This window comes from Tupaia chinensis, unplaced genomic scaffold (genome assembly GCF_000334495.1).
Source record: "Tupaia chinensis unplaced genomic scaffold, TupChi_1.0 Scaffold000709_2, whole genome shotgun sequence".
Lineage (NCBI taxonomy): Eukaryota > Metazoa > Chordata > Mammalia > Scandentia > Tupaiidae > Tupaia > Tupaia belangeri.
Genome location: NW_006160233.1, coordinates 56,919 through 64,350, shown reverse-complemented (window position 1 = coordinate 64,350; position 7,432 = coordinate 56,919). Strand labels below are relative to the sequence as shown.

Here is a 7,432-nt window from a genome sequence, read left to right as displayed (position 1 = left end):
TTCTTCCTTCCTTTCTTCTTTCTTTCTTTCTTTCTTTCTTTCTTTCTTTCTTTCTTTCTTTCTTTCTTTCTTTCTTTCTTTCTTTCTTCCTTTCTTTCTTTCTTTCTTTCTTTCTTTCTTTCTTTCTTCCTTTCTTTCTTCCTTTCTTTCTTCTTTTTTTTTTGTCCTTTGTATACTTTCAAGTAATGTATATTCTCTCTTCTGTTTGATCATGTCTGTAGTTGACACCCTCTATTGCATTTTTCATTTCATACAGTGTATTCTTTTTTTTTTTTTTTTGAGAGATTTTCACTGTAGGGCACGTGCGCTCGCCAGACAGACAGAGAGAGACATAGAGACAGAAAGCGAGAAATCACCCCCCAGGGGGGATGGTCACGCCACAATCCCTTCTCCTCCATTCTCCTCTCGGGATCTTGGGCACGCACACACACGTGCCCGGCATGAGTTCTAAGCCACCGGATCCGGGACACGAACCGCGGTCGACTACGTGGGAGTCCAGCGACATAGCCATTACGCTAACTGCTGGTTCCCTACAGTGTATTCTTTAGCTACAAAATTTGGAGGGTTATTTTCCCTATGATTTTAATCTTCTAGTTGCAGTGACAATGGCATCTGATGCACAGTGCCTTTGGAGCAATCACAGAGCCAAGATCTGAAGCACTAGCATGCATGGTGGAAAATGGGTCTAGCGTCCAGAGCAGTGCCAGGTGCACAGGTGTCCCCACTGCTACTGTAGCAGCCATGAATGAGGTACAGATGCTTATGGACCAGGCAGGGAGCTGGTGTCCAGAGCACGGGCATGCACAGAGCTAGGATAGCTCCAGAGTCCAGATTATGAATGTGCAAGGAGCAACAAGGACTCTGGGATCTGGGGTTCAGGACAATTTGCTATCGCAGTGGACCTGGTGGTCTCAGTATATGTAGCAAATGAGGTTCCAAAGCCTGGAATGGTATTGAGCCAGGTAACTGTGGCTCCAATGTTTTAAGCATGTGCAAGTCAAAAGAGGTGGTGGCTCCAGTCATGGACCAGCTCAAGTACAACTCCTTTTGAGCAGGTGGGAGGTACATGGCAAAGCAGTTTTTCCCTCTTTGAGGGATCCGGGGTAGAGATATCTACTGGTTACTTCCTGACAAAACATGTGTTTTCTGCATGGCTGGGACCACAGTGACACCTGCCACATGATGGTCACTAATAGCTCTTGCCCGTATTCTTTGTCCCTATCCTTCTCTAGACCTCTCAGGTATGCCCACCTGCTCAGCAATATTTTCTGTGCAGTTAGTTATTTCCAATTTTGAGTTTTCATTGTTTTGTTTTGCTCCACAGTTATTGCATGTTCTTAAATGATCACTTGACTCCTCCCATGGCTATCTGTCATTCATGGATAATCGTCTCTTTGTTTTTGTGGGTATGAGAAGGTTTGTATCTCTTACTCTGCCACCTTGTTGAGGTCATTCTCTCTCCCTTTGGTTTTGTTTTCGGGAGGATGTTGAAGTGGAAACTGCCAAGAAAGAGGTCTACCCACAAGAAGTCAAACTGACTTCTGATTGTTGTCTTGACTAATCAAGACAAAATAGATTTCTTCTTTTTTCATTATTTTTCTGTGTATACTTATATGCTTATTCTATACACAGAAAAATAAGAAATATACATACATGTATAAGTATGTATATTTATAACACTCTCTATATTTTTATGTTTCTTATGGTATTTGTTTAGCATTTACCTTCTTTCTTACATTTCAATAGCATGAGCATAAGTATAATGTTTACTTTTGCGTCTGTGTCCCAAGGTGACTGCAGTAAGATATATAGCCCCAGCTAGGTACTACTTTATAGTATGTTCATTCTACTCACTGAGGTTTATGCCTAAAGTTGGACTTGTGTTCACGGATATGTATATATCGGCTGTGCTTGCTATTGAAAATATTTAGATTAATTAAGATATTTAGTGAATCAATAAAATGTGGGGGGAGAAAGGCATAGGAAGCAACCATAGATACCAGAGACAGTGTGGGAGGAGAGTGGGAGATGGCAGAGGATAAGAGATAGGGAATCAAGGATGGAAAAAAAAAAAACAAAATATACAGGAAACAAGAAATGGAAAATTATTTGTTGACAATAGCACATATGTTGATGTGCTTGATTGAGCCAATATACAGTGTATTCTGGATGGAAAATCTCATTTTGTATGCTATAATGATGTACAGTGAATGAATGTAGATAAATAAATTTAAATTAAAAAAATGAGAACCTGGCACTTGATACAAAGTAGATAAATATGGAAGATTTAATGCTAAAAGAAGCAAGCTTGACTATTAAAGACAGGCATTGTAAGCCACTGCTTAACATAAATATAGAATGTTTGTAATGGAAATTGAAAGGTTGTAATGTATAGTAGCAGGAAAACCAGTTGCAGATACCAGAGACAATATAGGAGAGGGTGGGAATAGAAGGTGAAAAGGAGGAGATCAGGGAAAAACATTTAATAGACCCCAAAATAAAAAAGTTATCTGTTTTCGCTCAGCAGTAAGTCTTCCATATTCAGATATATGGAAAAAAAAATGAAATGAAAAAATAAATAAATAAATAAAAGGAAAAAAGTTATCTGTTGATAATAAAGAAATAAAGAAAGAAACAAACAATTGAACTGAGTTAATATTTTTTCAAGTGGTTCAAACATTTATGGTAAATTGAGGAAAACACTAATTCCTGGAGTCCACTTGCCTTATTTGGTGATAGAATCGATGACCCTATATCCCAATATTTCTGTCTAATTGTGGTCCTGGAAGTTATATCTTGATTTGTACATTTTCAAAGAAAATTACTACAAGTATAAATGTACTCATGATCTGTTGGATGCAATACAACTGGATCCCCGCAGACTCTTTAATCACCTGACTCCTAGTTATGTAAGATAAAGTATTTTATAGCCCTCATAGGATGCTTGTCCCCTGAGGACTCCAAGACTATATAATTACCTTCATGTTTCTATTCTTCAACCTTTCCCCACATGACTCCACTTGGCCTCTTACTAGAGGGAGTAGTCCAACAACCAGCCTCACTACAGACCATTTGATTATTCATGTTATTGTCAATAGTCTTCTAATAGCAACGATGATCTTCTCCTGAACTGATTTATTACTAAGAGGGGGAAAAGCGCTAGAGGGGAAAAAAATGATAATGTTGCTTGTTGTTATCATCCATTAACAAATACAAAGCATGATAAGAATTCTCTCTTTTTTTTTAATCAGTGAAGTAATTAGGATAAATGTTGGGGCTACCTTTTATTATTTCCTTTCTTTTATAAATGAAGATGTCAAAGCTCAAATGGGTTAAGTAAATTATCTAAGAACTCTCCTTAGCTTATTCTAAGGTCAACAGCATTTTTTGTTCTTCAATTTTTCCCTGCCTCTAGAGAACTTTAAACCTTTTGGCAAAACACTGAAGAGTCTTCAAATAAAGACATTTTCCTTCTTTCAAGAACTGAATTTCTGACCTGAGATCCACCGACATATGAAAGTGCTGGAATTGCGAGTTACATTTTTCAGGAAGCAAGGTAAGTTTCTAGATCAAAGCTACTATCTGCATAAAGCTGCAGTAACAGAGGTAAGCAGGAAAATGCATCAGGGCAAGCCTTTCTCCTTTGATTTATTCAGGGGTTTGGCTTGGACATTTTGAACATTTCTGTTATCTGATGCATACATCCTGTTAGTATATATTTAAACAATAATAGGTTCCTATGAGAACATGTATATTTGTTACACGACATAGAGGAAAAGCACAGAAGGCCATGGGTTTCTGGTTTGCTAAGTATAAGCTTGTGGAACAGTGAACAAGTTACTTAAACTATTTGTATTTAAGTTTGCTTTTTCAAGGGTCATAATACCATTAGTTTTCTCTCTTTTTCTTTTTTTATATTTTAGTTTATTTTTTCTTATTTTTTTACATTGAATCACGGTATAGCATCACAACACTGAAAATTAAATTTCCCAATATTAATACCCTGTATGTTAGTCCAGTCAAAGAAATTATCATACACATTGTCATCAATAGATAATTTAACATTTTCTTTTTAAATAATTATATATATATATATACTTATTTTTTTTTGGAGAGGTTTTTGCTATAGGGGGTGTGCACTCGCCAGACAGACAGAGAGAGACGGAGAGACAGAAAGTGAGAAATCACCCCCCCAGGGGGGATGGTCACACTGCAATCCCTTATCCTTCATTCTCCTCTTGGGATCTTGGGCACGCACGCACATGTGCCCGGCGTGAGTTTAAGCCACCGGGTCCAGAACTCGAACTGCAGTCGACTATGTGGGAGTCCAGTGACATAGCCATTACGCTAACTGCTGGTCCCAACAATTATATTTTAAAATTTTTTGATTTACATTTAATTGAAATAGATGTTTATGTCATACAAAATGGTTTTTCAAAGCATGCATGCAGTGTGTGATAAGCAAATCAGTGATATATATATGTATATATATATACACACACATATGTATACATATACACACACACACACATACACACACCTCTATATATATAATTTTCAACAGAGAACCTTACATTCTGATGTCTATTAAATGTTTTGCTGAGCTCCTCCCCTCTTCACAATCGATCTTTCTCCCAGTCTCTGATATTCATGCCTGTCCTCTCTGCTATTATATTTTCAAATCCTTCAATTTTTGCCATAGAGTACAGGCATATGGTATAAATTGGGTGGGTACATACCTTATGATTTTTAATTGGCATATAATAGTTGTACATATTTATGGGATACAGTTGGTTTTGGATACATGTGTACAACACATGTTGTACAAGATTCAAATCAGGCATGTAAACATATTTAACGTCTCAAACACTTACTATAATTTTGTGTGGTGAGTGTTCAAAATCCTCTGGACTAATCCCAGAATTGTTGAGGAGATCAAATGGAGTATCATACAAAATTTTATTATAATTTGAAAGCTTAACTAATGTTTTTTAAAAAGTGACAGAAGAAGTGGAGATTAATAAATGAGGGATTAATCAAGTTTAGAAGCCAGTTAAAAATGTGCTAAAATGGAGATATGTAAATTTACACGACTAATTAAGGGAATGAAGAGAACTGATCTCAAGTTCTAATTCTGTCACTGAAGACTTAGCTTGTGTTGGACACACAATCCATTAACTATTTCATGGACCAACTGATGTATTACAGTTTAAAAGAAATCAACCACTATCTCATAGTTCTGAGTGAATGAAATACCATGCTCTTTCCATAGGAATGGAGAATAAGAAAAGTGTTAGGTTTGATTTGGGAGAAGTGGCGACGTCAGAGGGAGCAAGGACGAAGATACCAGAGTCAGGATTTGGAGTTTAATAAAACCAATATAATTTATTCTGCAAAAAGCTCTTGGGTGAGGTCCCTCGGTCTGGTCAGAGGCCAAGGGAGCCACGCCCAGGGTGGATGCTGCTCGTCTTTAAAGGGCTGTTGTCCAATAGGTGATCACTATTGGTGGTTGTCTGGCCAATGAAGTTCGCTGTTTCTGATCAACTTTGGCAGGCGCGCCAAATGCTGACAGGGATGTTGATCTGGGTCCCTCTGGTCGGAGGGTCTTGGGGAAGGGGTGTGTAGGGGTGCAGGAGCATCTGATTAATTACCACTCGAGTAACGGTGGATGCGTGTTCCTTGAGAAAGCGTGAAACACAGGGCACAAAGGCCAGGATTAGACATAGCAGTATGATGGGTCTTAGAAACAGGAGGGTTTAGGGTAGCAAGAATTTTAAGAGAGCCGTGCATAGTGCTGCAAGCAACAGAACCCAGTGCCTCCACAGAGGACGAAAATCCCAGCAGGGGGGCACTGGGTAGAGGCATTGGGAGCCAAGGTGAGGTTAGGCATGTAGAGGAGAGAGACATTGGAGAACTGTGGAGAGGAAGTGACATTGTGGGCAGAGGTATAATTGACCTGGAATGAGGGTGGTACCAGAATGGAGACTATGACCGTCTTAACAGTGGGAGGCAGAGCCAGCAAGAGTTATTTTGGGTGGGGTCCAGAGAGGTCAGAAAATGAAAAGTTCAATCAATATCCATAATATAAGAAAAAGCAATTGATATGAGCTGATTTATATTTGTAAATTTAACAATTAAGATTAGATTTACATAATGATTGCTTTAAAGTATGAATTTAAAAAATCAATCATATTCAGTTACCTTATGAGAATATATAATTGGGGTACTTTTTTAGTTCAAAACCCTAAAATTGTGATACTCTCTTGTGAGATCAAATCTTAGAATGCCTGTTTTCTCCAGGACCTCTTCTATTTTTCAAAGTTTTCCAGGAGTTCTTATCAGGTCTTATTAGAATAATGTAGCACTTGGGGGCTTGGGGAAGGAGAGCGAAATTACTGGGGCCAAAATTTTTCATATTGGTTGTGTAGGGGACGAGTTATGATAAACTCTAAGCATTTCTGTAGTACCCCAGGGTCTGTATTCCAGGCATTTATTCGGATACCTGCCAGTTGGGCAGACAGCCAGAGAGAGGCAGACAGGTTCCTGATGGTAAATGTGAACACATTACAGGTTGTGGGGGTGAACCCTGAGGGGGGCAAAGATTGACTAGGGGGCTGCTAAGGTACCCCAAATGGTTGAACTGCAGAGTGACTGATGAGGAGCGCCTGTCCCAAGCAGTCTTATTGATAAATTCAGTGGGGGAATAGGTGGCCTGGCAGAGGAGGACAAGAAAGGGGGAGGTGTTAAATTGAAGGGTGCTGTGTAACTTTGCAAGGATGTCATGGCCTAGGAGGGGTGTGGGGCATGTGGGAATGACAAGAAAAGAGTGGGTAAAGTAAGTTTTCCCAAGGCGGCAGGCGAAGGGTTTGGTAAAGAGAGGACATGAGGGCTGGCCATCAATACCCACAACAGAGACCTGGGAGGGTAATAAGGGGACAGGGTAAGTTGGGAAGACGGAGTAGGTAGCCCCTGTGTCCACCAGGAAGGTAAACGACTTACCCACTACCTGAAGCTGGACCCTGGCCTTGGTGAGGGTAATTAGGGTGGTCAAGTCTGGGCCCATCAATCCTCAGCCAATCCCATCATGGCCAGGTCAAAGTCGGGGTGGCGGATCTCCTCTCAGTGTGGAAGCATCGGAAGTGGATCTCGTCTCCCTCTTTCAGGGCAGTCAGAGCCCCAGTGACCCATTTGGCCAAACCCTGGGCAGGGTTTAGACGGGGGTCTGGGATCCGGGCATTCATGGGCCCAGTGGCCTGGCTTGCCACATTTGAAGCAGTTTCCTGGGGGGATACTGCGTATAGGGAACCCCTTCTGAGGTGCCAGCCGCAGGGCAGCCACCAGGGCTTGGGCTTGCATGGCAGCCATCTGTTTGGCCTGTTTGTGATGGGCTACCTCAGCATTCTCCTTTCAGGAATTGAAAACTTTAATTGTC

At 40.2% G+C, this 7,432-nt stretch overlaps 1 pseudogene; it reads right to left on the bottom strand.

The window, feature by feature from the left end:
- LOC102487495 (ribosome production factor 1 pseudogene) overlaps nt 1-7,063 on the bottom strand; it is an 8,283-nt pseudogene extending 1,220 nt beyond the window's left edge.
- Nucleotides 7,064-7,432: the final 369 nt, after the last annotated feature.